At 41.9% G+C, this 15942-nt stretch overlaps 1 protein-coding gene across 6 annotated transcripts in view; it reads left to right on the top strand.

The window, feature by feature from the left end:
- The first annotated feature begins 364 nt into the window (after window positions 1-364).
- The window catches only part of LOC130362758 (golgin subfamily A member 6-like protein 22), a 127556-nt gene continuing 111978 nt past the window's right edge, over window positions 365-15942 (top strand). For 3 of the 6 annotated variants that reach the window (XM_056567740.1, XM_056567733.1, XM_056567735.1), the window contains exon 1: window positions 4188-4316. The gene's annotated coding sequence lies outside the window, so the exon portion shown is untranslated. Of the gene's footprint in view, window positions 896-4187; window positions 4317-10326; window positions 10458-15942 lie in introns of those variants that run through there. The other 3 variants (XM_056567739.1, XM_056567734.1, XM_056567737.1) reach the window with 3 other exon arrangements.

Raw genomic sequence — 15942 nt, 5'->3', positions numbered from 1 at the left:
TTTATCCTGAACTAGAAATTAAGAAAGGGACCGCCACCGTGGTTAGGGCCACACTGAGGAGGTGGGTCCCCCAAAGGGAAGGACCAGAGGGAAAGAAGGGTGGAGAGAAAAGCAGGTGCTGTTTTCATATATCTCCATATCTGCGAGTAATGCACCATCTGTAGTGGATTGTTGTGATTAGTATTTTTATGTGGATATATGTCTGGCAGGGCTGGTGCAAGGATTTTTGCCACTCTAGGCAAAAGTTAATTTTGCAGCCCACTTGACCCCGTCCACTGGTTACGCCCTTTGACACGTCCCACCTTACTACTAGGGTGACACACTGTTACAATCCCCCTCCTCATGTAATCACCTTACTACTGGGGTAACACACTGTAACAAACCCCTCTTCATGTACTCTCCCTACTACTGGGGTGACACACTGTTACAACCCCCCTCTCATGTAACTACCTTACTACTGGGGTGACACACTGTAACAAACCCCCTCCTCATGTAATTACCTTACTACTGAGGTGACACACTGTAACAAACCTCCTCCTCATGTAATCTCCTGAAAACTGGGGTAACACACTGTAACAAACCACCTTCTCATGTAATATCCTCAAAACTGGGGTAACGCAATGTAACAAACCCCTTCCTCATGTAATTACCTTACTACTGGGGTGACACTGAGGTTTCTTCACAACAACAGTGGCTGTGCAGGAATCATATGACCTATACTTCAGCTCAGCCCCGCCTCCTCCATAGCATCACCAAAGGTCCTTCAACCATCTGTCCTATCCTGCAAGGCTGAGCTTTGCCCCTACATGTAACTGGTCACATGATGGTGACATCATGAAAAGTCCTTCACCTTTACCATCTAGTCGGCCAGTTGAGGGACGAGGCGGAGGGAGGGGTAAGTAGAATTCTGGGTCGATCCTGCAGGATTCAGGCTCTGGATAATTGTGTTGAGGAGGAGTGCTGCGCTGGCTTCTCTATACGGGAATCAGTAGCTCAGCACTGTCACATCCCATCACAGTAATAATAACTGTGTATGTGTTGCTCCTTATGGCCGGATAGAGAAGCCTGCCGACATCACAAAAAAACTGTGGGCACAGGCGGAGCCCTCATCAAGGGGGCGCTCTGGGCAACGGCCTACTCAGCCTATGGCTAGAGCCGGCCCTGATGTCTGGATTGTTATGTTTGTACATTTACTTATGTATTAGAGGTTACGTTTTTAATTCTGGGTCCAGGATATACCATGATGGACCTGTGGTATATCTGTTCTGATCCCCAGTTTGTTTGTTTTTTTGTTTATGTTTAGACGTTTATGTTTTTTGGGACTCGGTATCCCTGATTATCTGATCTCCAATTTGGTGATTACTGTTGGAACATATCTACTGTAGCCAATTGGGGGATGGAGACCTAGCAACACCCCTGAATAAAATGTAACTGTTTAAAAATCACAACAACACTTTCCTTAAAGAGGCACTGTCATTATGAAAAACTTTTAAAATTTTGCAGTACTACTGATAAGATGACGTTTTTAAATATACATTTATTTTAAAAATGTGTCAATTTTACTAAAAAATCCATCTTTATGCAGACAGACTACTATGGATTTTGCAGCATACTGAATACTGGCCATAAAGCGTGTTGGTATCCATTATAGGAGATCATCATTGCATCACTGCAGCCTTCAGCTGTTCCTAAACTACAACTACCATGATGAGAATTGTACATTTGCAACAGTTGGGGGTACAATCTTTGTAATACTCCATGTTAGAGCTGTGTATTCACCAGCTGTGTGCCTCCAGCTCTTGCAAAACTACAGACCAAGGATGTGTGGGCATGCTGGGAGTTGTAGTTTTACAACAGCTAAAGTCAACACTGCTCTAACATAATGCTTTACAAACACTGCAGCTCCAGCTGTTGCAAAACTCCCAGCATGCTTGAACAGCCAAAGCTTTCTCTGACTCCTGAATGACAAAGAAGCTGAGCAGACATTCAGGAGTCTGTGAAATCTGAATGACATACATAGTGACAGCTATGTTGATTAGCATCCAGCTTTACTAGGAACAGATAAGAAAATGTATGCATAAAAACTACCGTGCAGTGATTTGCAGTCTGCCAGGCTGCTCCCAGACTCAGAGCAGATGAGTCATCACAGTGAGGGAGAGAGATGGACACGCCCTCTCCACAAGGCAAGAAGACAAAGCAAGTGAGCAACATATAAATGCTATTTGATAGGGATATATAGGTCCTAGACACATAAATATATGCACATGATCAGGATTAGGTATTGATTAACATATCACTTTTTTTTGACACTTTGACAGGTACGCTTTAAATATTACATTGCCCACTATTTCTCATTTTCCTTATTAGCTCCAGTTTTCGACTTAAAGGTATGTTCCAGGCAAAATAGCTGATCAGCGGGGTGCCAACATCCTGCACCCCTGCTAGATAGATGTTTTGCAGTGCTGTTGTAGCTGGATCTACGCTGTGAACTTTTTACTGTGTACTGGCAAGCCTGGTTACTGCAGCTCAGCACACTGGGAGAATGTTTCTGAAGTGAAGTGGTGGCATTTATGAGTGTCTTTGGTGATGTTTGGACAGAGCGTCTTAGCCTGCTATAAAATTTTCATAGTAGTACACCATAAATATTTCTTCTAGGTAAAGTAATGTTGAGGAGATAATAGGGTGAGGACATTATATTTTAGGTGTTGTCAATGGTTAGTTGTTTATTTGCAAAACAGCTTACATATTAAATAATATATGAGCTTTTTCTCTGTGATTCTTATCCCTAATAATTTGATGTAAATAGCTCTCTTCTAGAAAGAAGAGAAAAAAAGAAAACTGACTGTAGATAGCCAACCTGTAAGTCTGACTCCAGCCCCTTAAAGGGGTACTCCACCCCTAGACATCTTATCCCGGGGGTCCCGCTGCTGGGGACCCCCGCAATATAGCATGCGGCACCCACCTGTTTCTGCTCGGGAAGCGCTGGAGGGTCTGAGTCCCGACCACGGCAACGGAAGATCGTGACGTCACGACTCCACCCCGTGTGATGTCACGCCTGCCCCCTCAATGCAAGTCTATGGGAGGGGGCGTGACGGTCATCACGCCCCCTCCCATAGACTTGCATTGAGGGGGCGGGCGTGATGTCACACAGGGGCGGAGTCCTGACGTCACGATCTTCCGTTTCCGTGGTCGGGACCCAGACCCTCCAGCGCTTCCCGAGCAGAAACAGGTGTGTGCCGCATGCTATATTGTGGGGGTCCCCAGCAGCGGGACCCCCGGGATAGATGGCTAGGGGTGGAGTACCCCTTTAAAGAGACCAGAAACAAGAATTTAGTCTTTTATAGCTCAGGCAATGACTTACAGAATAGTCATCTACAGGGGGCACTGGAGAGACAGTTTTTGTCCGGAGAACAGCTATGTATTATACCTTTAACTTCCTTTACAATTTCTCTACTTTTCAAATCTGTACCTTCATGCTGAAAAACAGAAAAACACACAATAAAAGTAACTATGCTGATAAAACAGCATAGAATGCACACAGTATAAAATTAACAAGCATTTTAACAAAAATGTTAAAAAGCTGAACCAAACTACCAGGCACAGACACACCTAAGGATGAGTTCATTATCTTATCTATCCTAAGATTCAGTTCTGGTTGGGACAACAACTTAACTATACAGTTGAAGGGGAATGTGGGATGTATCACTGTTTAACTTAGCAGATTTAATTTTAGAGTCTGGGAAAACTGGGAGATGTTCCATGTGGCATTATTATGGCGGCCACTCTGCTTATCACCCTGATCATCCCAAACACAGATATAGCTAAGCCATAAGAGGTCAAGTTCAATAATTCTACTGATGTTTCTTGGATGTTTTATGCTTATTGTAAGCCACATATTTGAACTATGTCAGGTATTATACTTATGTAGTTAAATCTAGACATACAACTTTACTATGTAATAAGGTCTGTCGAGATCCAAGGCCTGGCTGTTCCATGAACCTGTGAGTGGGAGAGAGGCTTAAAAGGGGGGTGGCCGTATTAAAAGTGCAATGTTGCTGGAAGAAGAGACTGCCAAAAAAAAAAAAACCCTTCTCACTTCTGCTTTCCCAGCCCACCCCCTCTCTCCTGCCTCCCTGCTTTTCCCCCAAACCACTCACTGCTTATTCACATGTGGAGAAATCTGATAGACTAAGACAGAGAGACACAGTAAGGCTCTACTTGTCTTATCCTACTCCTTTCCAAAGGATATGCCTTTAAACTTATTTACAACATGGACGCAACACACTGCTCGCAAGTCATGTGATTAGACATATCTGGTAAGTCATACCTACCAGTGTAATTTACTTTTAATAGTACATTAATTTCAATTTATGATATTATTGGCCATTGTCATTTTTTTCCCCTTTTTTATACATAGCGCTTAGACAGTAACTTAGTTGTATATATCATACTTTAAATTATTTCCAAGGTAGTGATATTCACAGCAATATTATATGTTAAACATATGCAAGTTTATAGGCCTGCTGGGTATATTGAACTCTATGTAATAGGCATCATCCATACAAAACTTTTATGTACATGTAGAGAAGCCCCTGAAATCCCAGTTTCAATTATGTAAATTGCATAAGTAAGCAATTTCTTTGCTAAAACAACAGAAGCTGTTTTAAACATTAGTATGTAATGTATCTTTACTTAGAAATTTGTAAAAATACAGCTCTATGGATATTGTAGCATTATACCCCTTGACTAAGATCTGGTGCATTGTTAATCTCCATGGATTTGTGCAAACAATTGCATTCATCTCGCTTACTTCGTGAATTTAGTGTTGACGGTAAAAGTCTTAAGGTTCTTGGAACGTTTTCATGATGGTTTGTTGATCAAATATTGTTACAGTGATTGAAATTGTTCCATCATGTCAATATAGAATTCAACATGCATTTCTTTTACTGTTGTATTCAGTCCAAACTGATGTTATTTTTTATATACCGTACATAAAATCTATCTTGTCCTGTATAATAAAAAAAAAAGGCCATGAATAATTCTTAATTGTAAGGATTTTTGCATGCTACGTTATTTGGTTGTTTATCCATACTGTAAGCTTTTCTGTTTAATATATATGAAGAGCAAACTAACTGAGTAAGTGGCTTAATATCTACATATTTAGGCTTTCCTTCCCCTCTACATTCAGTTAAAGGGGTCATCCAGGAATTGAAAAACAGAGCTAATTTCTTTCAAACACTCTTCCCATCTGTCTCCAGGTTGGTTGTGGTTCTGCAGCTCAGTTCCATTGAAGTGAATGGAACCAAGTTGACATACCACACAAAACCTGGGGAAAGACGTTGAGCTGTTTTTTTTAAATAAAGAAATTAGCTCTGTTTTTGTATTCTTGGATAACCCCTCTAACTTCCCAAGAGCTGTATCTAAATACAATGACCTGTTTTCTGCATCGTCCTTAACATCCAATACCCAGGGCACATTCCCTGCTAAGAAAATAAATAACTAGCAAATTCAATTTAAAGCCTGCAGATATGTGCAAAATAGATCAATCTCAGGTAAGTAACATAGTAACATAGTTCATAAGGTTGAAAAAAGACCAGAGTCCATCAAGTTCAACCTATAACCCTACTGAGTCCCTACTGAGTATCTAATAGAAAGTAGTCACTTGCATTTCATCACTCCACATGATATGCCTATAATATGATAATTCCATGATTATCCAGATAAAATTACCCATGCCCTGCTAGCCTACCCAATCTAAATGCATCCACTGTAGTCTTTTTGTTGAATATTTGTTACAATTTGATGGCATTTTTTTTTTTTGTAAAATTTTAAATTGCTACGTCAGCATGTGGACTACTGCAATAGATACCCACAGTTTATTATAGCTTTTTTTTCCTGTGATATAAATGTATTGTTGTCCTAGAAAACACATAAATACACATAAGTTTAATTACAAAATCAAAGGAATGCAAAAATGTCAAAAGAAGGTCCTTTGGTAAATGTAGATACATGTATGACCATTTTTGTTGTATCCTGGAAAACAAACAAAACTCAAACATCAAAAGAAATCTAATAAACAATCAAAACAATCTACATGTTACAATTTCTGTTTCCTCCATAAACCTCAGGAAAGTATCAAACCTCACAATTATTGTCCCAAAATTGAGGACAAACCTCAAGACAACCTTTTACAGTAGCACTAGTTACAGTAGTTCTTCTAGGTCCACTGATTTCCTCACACCAGTGTTTTCCAACCAGGGTTCCCTGGCTGTTGTAAACTACAACCCCCAGCATGCCCCGGCAGCCAGAGGAAACAGTCCCAGATAAAAATAAAAGATCTACAAACAGCAGCTTGCTGATGTTTTCCATCATGTAAAACATATATATATATATATATATATATATATATATATATATATATATCATCGTGATCTCCATCCAGTTGCAGGAGAATACCCCATTATAAGTCTATGAGGGCCGTCTCCTGCAACTTGATGGAGATTGCAGCCAGCTGGGGAGTGAAGTTTGCAGTAGCTATTTCTACAGTAGAGATCATTGGGGTTCTGAACACTAACACTCCGACCAATCAGCACTTTGGACGTGTCCCGATAATGACAGAGACTCTTTAAATTAAGCAGTTGTAGTATATTTAAAAGATAAGGCGGCTTTGTTCACGTTATTGTGTCCTTAGTTCACAGTACCACTGTTCTGTCTGCCATAAATGGGACCATAACAGTGTCTTATTTTGCACAATGTGCACTACTGGTGACTGACAGATCCTATAAACCTATAATGGGAGTCTATCACATTTGGCTGTGGCATCATTTGATGGAAAGAACATTGTTCTATATGTCAGCATTCTGTCGAAAAGGGATGCCAACAGGGCTTAAAAGGGGTACTCCGGTGCTTAGACATCTTATTCCCTATCCAAAGGATAGGGGATAAGATGCCTGATCGCGGGGGTCCCATCGCTGGAGACCCCGTGATCTTCCACGCCGCACCCCGTTAGAATCAGTCCCTGGAGCGTGTTCGCTCCGGGTCTGATTACTGGCCATCACGGGGACGGAGCATAGTGACGTCACGGCCCGCCCTGTGTGACATCATGCTCCGCCCCCTCAATGCAAGCCTATGCGAGGGGGCGTGACAGCTGTCACGCCCCTCCAATAGACTTGCATTGAGGGGTCGGAGCATGACGTCACATGGGGGCGGAGCCGTGACGTCACTATGCTCCGTCCTCGTGGTCGAGATAGACTCAGCCTGAGGACCTCCAGCGGTTCCGGAAGCCACTAAAGGTGGGTGCTGCATGGTAGATCCCGGGGGTCCCCAGCAGCAGGACCCCGGCGATCTGACATCTTATCCCGTATCCTTTGGATAGGGGATACGATGTCTAGGGGCGGAGTACCCCTTTAAGCCCTGCAGGAACGCATGGGAACGAAATTCCTGCACTTTTTCCACAGCAGTAGCACTGTTCCCATTAGCAGGAGTCCTGCAGGATCAGCCCTTGAGTGGAAATCTTGGGTGAGTTCCCACACTTTTTTCCCAGAACTTGACCCCTGGATGCCAACATATAGCCTTAGTTGGCCTACTGACTTTACTGGGTCAAGTGAAGTCTAATTGTGACTGTATTCGCTCCATATGATTAAAGTATGCACTTTTTGTCAACCATATTTTTGAATCCTGCTGAGAAAGTGCATACGTGTGGGAAATGGAGCAGATACAGTAACAATTAGACTACGTTTGACCCATTGAAGTCAATGGGCCGACATGTGCTGATATTTGTCTTTATACCTTTCAATTGTAAAGATTACCTTCACTCTTACTCACTTTTTTAAAACTGTGCAAAGTAGAAGATGTGCCAAAAAATATAAAAAATAAACTACTACCAGTGAGCAAGTATACTGATGTGATTTTCAGTGTATGCTATATACCGCACCAGAGCAGACTGCTGGTAAGGAATGTCGGGTGTTGTAGAAAATGTATGGTTTTGTTTAATGCCCCATTTCTTCTTACAAACTTTCAGAGAACATATATAATCAATTGCACTCACATTTGCTGTCATAGAGGCCAAAGATTATTTGTGTCAGCAAAAGTAGCAGAGGACTTCATAGAAATGACAAGGAGCACCATTGTGAATGCCTGAAGACCAACATAATTATTTTCTTCTGTTGGCCCCTATTCAGTTAATTGAATACATACAAGAGATGGAGGGAAAGGGGCCTGTGTATTATAGAGGCAACCCATGAGGCTGCTAGAAGGTTCCCAAAAGAGGAGGCCTAAACCAGGTTGACTGCAATAATCCCCACTCCATAGGCCCTGCAAAAAAAAGCAAATAAGTGGGGAATGAATCCAATACAGTGGTCCCTCAACATACAATGGTAATCCGTTCCAAATGGACCATCGTTTGTTGAAACCATCGCATGTTGAGGGATCCGTGCAATGTAAAGTATAGGACGACAGTGGTCTACAACCTGCGGACCTCCAGATGTTGCAAAACTACAACACCCAGCATGCCCGGACAGCCAACGGCTGTCCGGGCATGCTGGGAGTTGTAGTTTTGCAACATCTGGAGGTCCGCAGGTTGAAGACCACTGGTATAGGAAGTTGTACACATTTGTCCCCGCCGCTCCGGACCGTCACCGCTCGTCACCGCTGCCCTGGATGTCGCCTTCCATCGCTGTCGCCACGCCCCCGGGGTGTCCCCGACGCTCCGGCAAGGCCTCTGCTTCCCCAGCATCTTCGCTCTCCGTCGCCGCCATCACGTCGCTACGCACGCCGCTCCTATTGGATGACGGGACGGCGTGCGCAGCGACGTGACGCCGACGATGGAGAGCGCCGACGATGCAGGGGATCCTGAAGAGGACGCGCCGGAGCCCCGAGGACAGGTAGGTGATCGTCAGCGGACTACACGGGGCACCATAAAGGGCTATCCGGTGGCAGCTGAAGCAGTCTGCGCTGCCGGATAGCCGTTTATGCGATGGCCCCGACATACAAAAGCATCGTATGTTGATGCTGCCTTCAACATGCGATGGCCTCTGAGAGGCCATCGTATGTTGAAATGATCGTATGTCGGGGCCATCATAGGTCGGGGGTCACTGTATTCTAACCATAAGTAATTCATATGGTATTATTAACTGGAACAAGAAGGTACCCCATTGACCTCTATGTACACCTCTAACAGAGGAAACTGCTACAACTGTTATTCTGCTATTTAAATTCCAGTTAAGATAAATTCATTTTTAAATGGTGTCAGTCCAGATATCTATACACGGTGCATTCATGTGAACCTAATAGTTTTGCAATAATGACATTGTCATCGATTCATGTCTTTCTGCTTTTCCTGCCTGCAAGTTGAACAGTAGAGGCTTTTTTTTTTTCTCCTGAAACCGAGAAATGCAAAAGTTCTAAAATATCTCATAATTATAAAGGGAATTTTTTTTTTTTTACTATTTTCAAAAAGTATTTAGGACACCAAATAGCCTTCAGCCAAGGAGTGTCACCATACAAAAAGTATAGCATAAATGGGCAATTGAAGAACGTGAGTACAAGGGTAATACAAGCCTAAAGCCAAACTGCTATTTATAGAAAATGGAACGTCCACTGTTTTGAACATTCCCTAGATATCTAGTCAAAAAGAATAAATACAGCTCGAAAAATAATTAAAGGACATCCGGACATCACTGAAGTCAATCCATTTCTGCATGTAGACCCTGTGATGGAGGGCTGTATGATGCTCTTTGCCTAGATCATGTGCCCATGACTGTAGTAAGGTTCCATACAACCTCTCAATTGTATGAATTCAAAATGATTTGCTGATAGAAGTTACCCATGAATAAAAATAAATAAAAAAAAAGGTTGTAGCATGTTCCATTGGACTTAATTTGTAAGGAGCTATTCATCCCTAGAAACATTGCATGTAGTGGATATAATCTTTGTACATGTAATGCTTGGTGACGTCTGTTTGAGGCTATTTGCATGAGCCCCAATGCTAATTCTTTTAGGTGTTTAACTCTTTGCTATTGTGGTGACCCAGTACATAATCATGAGTTCTTCTGTACTCCTGCCCATCCTGTGTGGCAGATGCTGCTTCAATATCTGTCTTGGGCCTGCTTTCCTTAGGATTCTCTATTATTCACAGTATTACACAAAGCTATGCAATGGTTAATGTATTAGTATTTTCTATGCACTTGTCACTTAAGAAACCTGTTGCTATGAACCTTGTCGTTAGGGGAATATGCAGAGGTGAACCAGGTGGCTTATCCAGCCAATGGGATTTCTCTAAATTCCTCCCATATATAGTGAGGTCAGAGTTCAGTTTGCTCTCTCTTTCTGTGGTACAGTTTGGTGAAGTGTGAAGTCTGTCTGTGAGGTGATCCTGAAGGAGGCCTGAGGCCTAGTCCAGCAACCATGCATCTACTACCAGTTAACCCCACTACCCAGGTGAAAGTCAATGCCTTGCGGTAAGCACCAAGTCCGGGGATCAATTCAAGTCAAGTTAGTCAAGTCCAAGTAACTACAGTCTAGCATGGGCTGCATGCAAGTCAAGTCAGTCTTATACAGCGCAATCAACTATAAGTCCCAGAAAGCTGATAAGCTTCCCAAAGTTCACCCTGCATCCCCTTCATGCTAATCTGAGCTGTAACGGATTGTACCATCTTACCAACCTCAGGAAAGCAAACCAGTTATAAATAACCTTGCGTCGGAGGAATTATTTGCCCCGTGCCTGGCACAGGAGAAGCTGGTTTACCTCGGGTGGTGCATAGGTCAACCACGCCCTGGCATCACGAAACGGTTAATTACACATTACCCTCACCTGACACCACACTATTTCAGAGTTTAAGTTACTAAACGACATTATTTTTAATCAGAGGTCAAGTCCTGGAAAAAAAATGTGGGAACTCACCCAAGATTTCGACTCAAGGGCTGGTCTTGCAGGAATCCTTCTAATGGGAATGATGTTCCTGCTGTGGAAAAAGTGCAGGAACTCAGCTTCCATGTGTTCCTGCAGGACTTGAGCCCTGGTTTTAATTCTTTGTCATAATGACTTAAGTCGTGGTACTGGGCAGTTCTCTCATATAGCTGGGATGCACAAGTGTATACAGAGATCATTGGGCCTAATGGCAAAGCTCAAAATGGGCTTCACACTCTACCAAATGCATAAAGTTAAAGGGAATTTTCAGCCTTATCAAATGGATGGCTTATCCTAATAGATCAGTGGGAGTTTGACTCCTGAAATTTTGCCTCTTGCTTTTTTGGGACAACATATAACATGATCCCTCAGTGAGATGGTAGTTCATCTTTTCTCAAGATTAACTTTTAGCAGTTTTTCAGAGTGAATGTTAAGTTTGGAGTTGGGAGTCGAGGAGGAAAATAATACGTTGAGAAAAAGGCATTTTTCTTAACTAAGATGTATTTAATTGTTTTTTTTTTGTATTTGCTTGTAATTGTGAATGTACTATTGATTTACGCAAAGTTTGTCAAATGTGCAGCAATGATATGCATCATACAGTATATGCAAGCACGCGCACATTTATCATGTGATCCTATCCAGGTATATAGGAAAACAGCATGCACTAAGGTATTAACTGCTCCTGGAGAGTTGTGTAAAGGGAGGGAAATAACGTAGATACAAGGTGTACTGGGCTGGGATTGATACATTGTAGGTGTTCCAGGTGGTAATTGTTACAGTGAAGAGGTATAATAGAAGTATGTACAGTAAAAGGAGATTGTAAACACTCCAGGACTTCCAACACCCCCCAATGTCGTAAGTACTTAAGTACAACTAGCAGTGTGCTCCATAAAAAAACTCAAAAACAACCATAAAGGTAAAAAAAAAATTAAAAAAATTATACAGCCATTGCAGGATTTTGCCACTCTTGAATACCTAAATAATCGAAAACTATGACTTGCATAGCCTAGGAGTGTAGCAGTTGTCTATTAAAATAGTTTCCAGTCAGATATTTAAAAAAAAAAAAAAAGTTATGATCCTGTATAGTATCTCTGTACACCTAACTTTCCCTCCAAAATAATCTTTACAATGTGGGTTTATATTTTATATAACAAAATCTAGGCCAAAGATATGTATATGTAGTGGGCTTGTGGCCCCCAAAACAATGCTTTTATTGAGTTTGATTTGCCATTTTTCCTGCTTCTTCCACCCTCGATCACTAAGAAAACATAAGTTAAACTTTAAATTGTTCCAGATGTTATAAATGTTAAAAAATGTTTTTGTACCAATCTCATTGTTTAGATTATTTAAGTTTCCTTAGTAGCCATAATACATTTTTTTTTCTTTTCAACAGTAAAATTTATCCCATCGCTGGTTGATATTCACGTGTCCTGATGTTTTTCAAGCATGATGTATACAGTGGTCCCTCAACATACGATGGTAATCCGTTCCAAATGGACCATTGTTTGTTGAAACCATCGCATGTTGAGGGATCCGTGCAATGTAAAGTATAGGACAGTGATCTACAACCTGCGGACCTCCAGATGTTGCAAAACTACAACACTCAGTATGCCCGGACAGCCAACGGCTGTCCGGGCATGCTGAGGGTTGTAGTTTTGCAACATCTGGAGGTCCGCAGGTTGAAGACCACTGGTATTGGAGGTTATACTCACGTGTCCCCGCCGCTCCGGACCATTACCGCTCGTCACCGCTGCCCTGGATGTCGTCCTCCATCGCTGTCACCGCGTCCCCTGGGTGTCCCCGACGCTCCGGTAAGGCCTCTGCTTCCCCAGCATCTTCCCTCTCCATCGCCGCCATCACGTCGCTACGCACGCCGCTTCTATCGGATGACGGGACGGCGTGCGCAGCGACGTGATGACGACGATAGAGAGCGCCGACGATGCAGAGGATCCCGAAGAGGAAGCGCCGGAGCCCCGAGGACAGGTAAGTGATCGTCAGCGGACCACACGGGGCACCGTAAACGGCTATCCGGTGTCAGCTGAAGCAGTCTGCGCTGCCGGATAGCCGTTTATGCGATGGCCCCGACATACAAAAGCATCGTATGTTGATGCTGCCTTCAACATGCGATGGCCTCTGAGAGGACATCGTATGTTGAAATGATCGTATGTCGGGGCCATCGTAGGTTGAGGGGGTCACTGTATAGGTTTTCTATTCAAAGGAGTTTTAGCCATGGTAGGGGCGTTGCAGGGTCCTCCCTCAATGCTTCTCAGATCTCTGCAAGCTACAAAGGCCACCGCAGGAGATGCTGGTTTACAAATCCTTCTCTTTTTATACTCGCATGGCTACTGCATGTAGTACTATGTTACCCTCAAACCGCAGGTGGTGTATTTACAATTCTGGGAAAGAAGGATTACATGATGGGAAAGAACAGCCCAGTGTCTTAATGAGCTGCTGAACTTTTTCAGTATGGGTCCTACTTTTTGTTGAGGTAGAAGATATAGTAGAGGACCAGACACATAGGATATGCAGGGGACTGTGCTGAATATTATTTGTATGCCCTTTTCCCGCTGCACCAGTGACTCTTTGCAACATCTAGATTCTTACATCTCTTTGTATCCAGCTTTTCTTTTGTCATTCATGACTGTGCTGCTCATGCTCTCTGCCCTACATAAGTATGTACATTTGCTATTGCAAATTGTATGAGAGTCACATCAGCTGAAGAAATTAGTTAATACGTGTTTCACTACTTAGAAAACTTTTTTGCTAAGAAGCTTAAAGGGGTACTCCAGGGGAAAACATTTTTTTTTTCAATCTACTGGCTCCAGAAAGTTAAACAGATGTGTAAATGACTTCTATTAAAAATTCTTAATCCTTCCAGGACTTATCAGCTTCTGTATGCTGCAGAGGAAGTTGAATACCTCTTTTCTGTCTGACCACCCTGCTCTCTGCTGACACCTCTGTCCATGCCAGGAACTGTCCATTGTAGGAACAAATCCCCATAGTAAACAGCAACAAAACAACCCAAAAACATAATTGAACCTCCACCATATTTCACTGTAGGTACTGTGTTCTTTTCTTTGTAGGCCTCATTGCATTTTCGGTAAACAGTAGAATGAAGTGCTTTACCAAAAAGCTCTATCTTGGTCTCATCTGTCCACAAGATGCTTTCCCAGAAGGGTTTTGGATTACTCAAGTTCATTTTGGCAAAATGTAGTCTTGCTTTTTTATATCTCTGTGTCAGCAGTGGGGTCCTCCTGGGTCTCCTGCCATAGCGTTTCATTTCATTTAAATGTCAACGGATAGTTCGTGCTGACACTGATGCTCCCTGAGCCTGCAGGACAGCTTGAATATCTTTGGAACTTGTTTGGGGCTGCTTATCCACCATCCGGACTATCCTGCTTTGACACCTTTCATCAATTTTTCTCTTCTGTCCACAGCCAGGGAGATTAGCTACAGTGCCATGGGTAGCAAACTTCTTGATAATGTTGCACACTGTGGAAAAAGGCAAGTCTAGATCTCTGGAGATGGACTTATAACCTTGAGATTGTTGATATTTTTCCACAATTTTGGTTCTCAAGTCTTCAGACAGTTCTCTTCTCCTCTTTCTGTTGTCCATGCTTAGTGTGGCACACACAGAGACACACAATGCAAACTTGCGAACTTCTCTCCTTTTTATCTGCTTTCAGGTGTGATTTTTATATTGTCCGCACCTGTTACTTGCCCCAGGTGAGTATAAAGGAGCATCACATGCTTGAAACAATCTTATTTATCCACAATTTCGAAAGGGTGCCAATAATTTTGTCCAGCCCATTTTTGGAGTTTGGTGTGACAATATGTCCAATTTGCTTTTTTTCCCCTCCCTTTTTTGGTTTAGTTCCAATACACACAAAGGGAATAAACATGTGTATAGCAAAACATGTGTTACTGCAATCCTTTTCTATGAGAAATACTTCATTTTCTTGAAACATTTCAGGGGTGCCAACATTTACAGCCATGACTGTAGAAATGAGGATAAATTGATAACAATTATTGGAATATTCACAAATACTTAATAGTGTCATTATTTTATTGTTCTTGGATACGGTTGGAGTTGAAATGAAAGTGTGGCAGGTATATGTCTATCTATTTATCATATTCAAGGTATAACTTTATATAATAGTTTTTTTTACATAGGACAATGGATGCTATGGTGATGTTTCCTTCCTGTATATGTAGGCTTCTTTGTACCATCACTGGCTATTGTTCATTAACAAGTTGCGTGGAATGTTTATTGCTCATTGTTGCTAAGCACAGTAAAGGGTGTACTGGGAAAGGACCATTCATGTCATTTCTTTTGTGACTACAGTAATGCACAGCATGAGCCCTCTTACTTTTATGGTACAAGGTATTTTCCGGCTCATTTCGCAACTGTTAGTTCTTAAGTGGTTCATAGATGTATATAACTACTTCTCTAGAAACCCAACAAAAACCTTGATGAACTGGCACACATCACAGATTCACAATTCAACAGCTCACATGTAGGATAAAAGATCAGTATAATAAGACTTAGTGTCCACTACAAGTGGTGTTAAAGTAATACTCTATTTAATGACAATACATTGTGTTGTGTTATATGCCCCTTGCAGGGTCTCAGGGGCCTAACACGGGTACAAAGAACCAAATAAAAATCATGGTGTGCATCACTTTTACTTATACTTAATTCTGAAGGGGAATTTAGAATTAGTAATTGTAATTGTAACTGTTGTAACTGTTGCTTGGATGTCAAACATGTGCGTAAATGTATGTATCAAACATCAGTCACTAACTATGAATTGCAAGGAATTTCCCCTAAAATTGGTTTCCACCAAAGTACCCCTTTAAATAAAAAAACATCAAAATATGCATTTTTTTGTGTGTTTTGTTTGCATTTTTTCGACTTTACAAAAGTCAGACAACTCTTTAAATTTTTTACTGCTTCAGGGCCAGAAAGAACACAACGTGGCACAATAAGCTTGGTTGTTGTAGTTTAACTCTTGTGTCCTTTTCTGAGCAGTTCC

The sequence above is a fragment of the Hyla sarda genome, chromosome 3, assembly GCF_029499605.1.
Source record: "Hyla sarda isolate aHylSar1 chromosome 3, aHylSar1.hap1, whole genome shotgun sequence".
NCBI classification, from domain to species: Eukaryota; Metazoa; Chordata; class Amphibia; order Anura; family Hylidae; genus Hyla; species Hyla sarda.
Note: the sequence above shows the minus strand (reverse complement) of the source record. Positions and strands in the feature narration are given on the sequence as shown.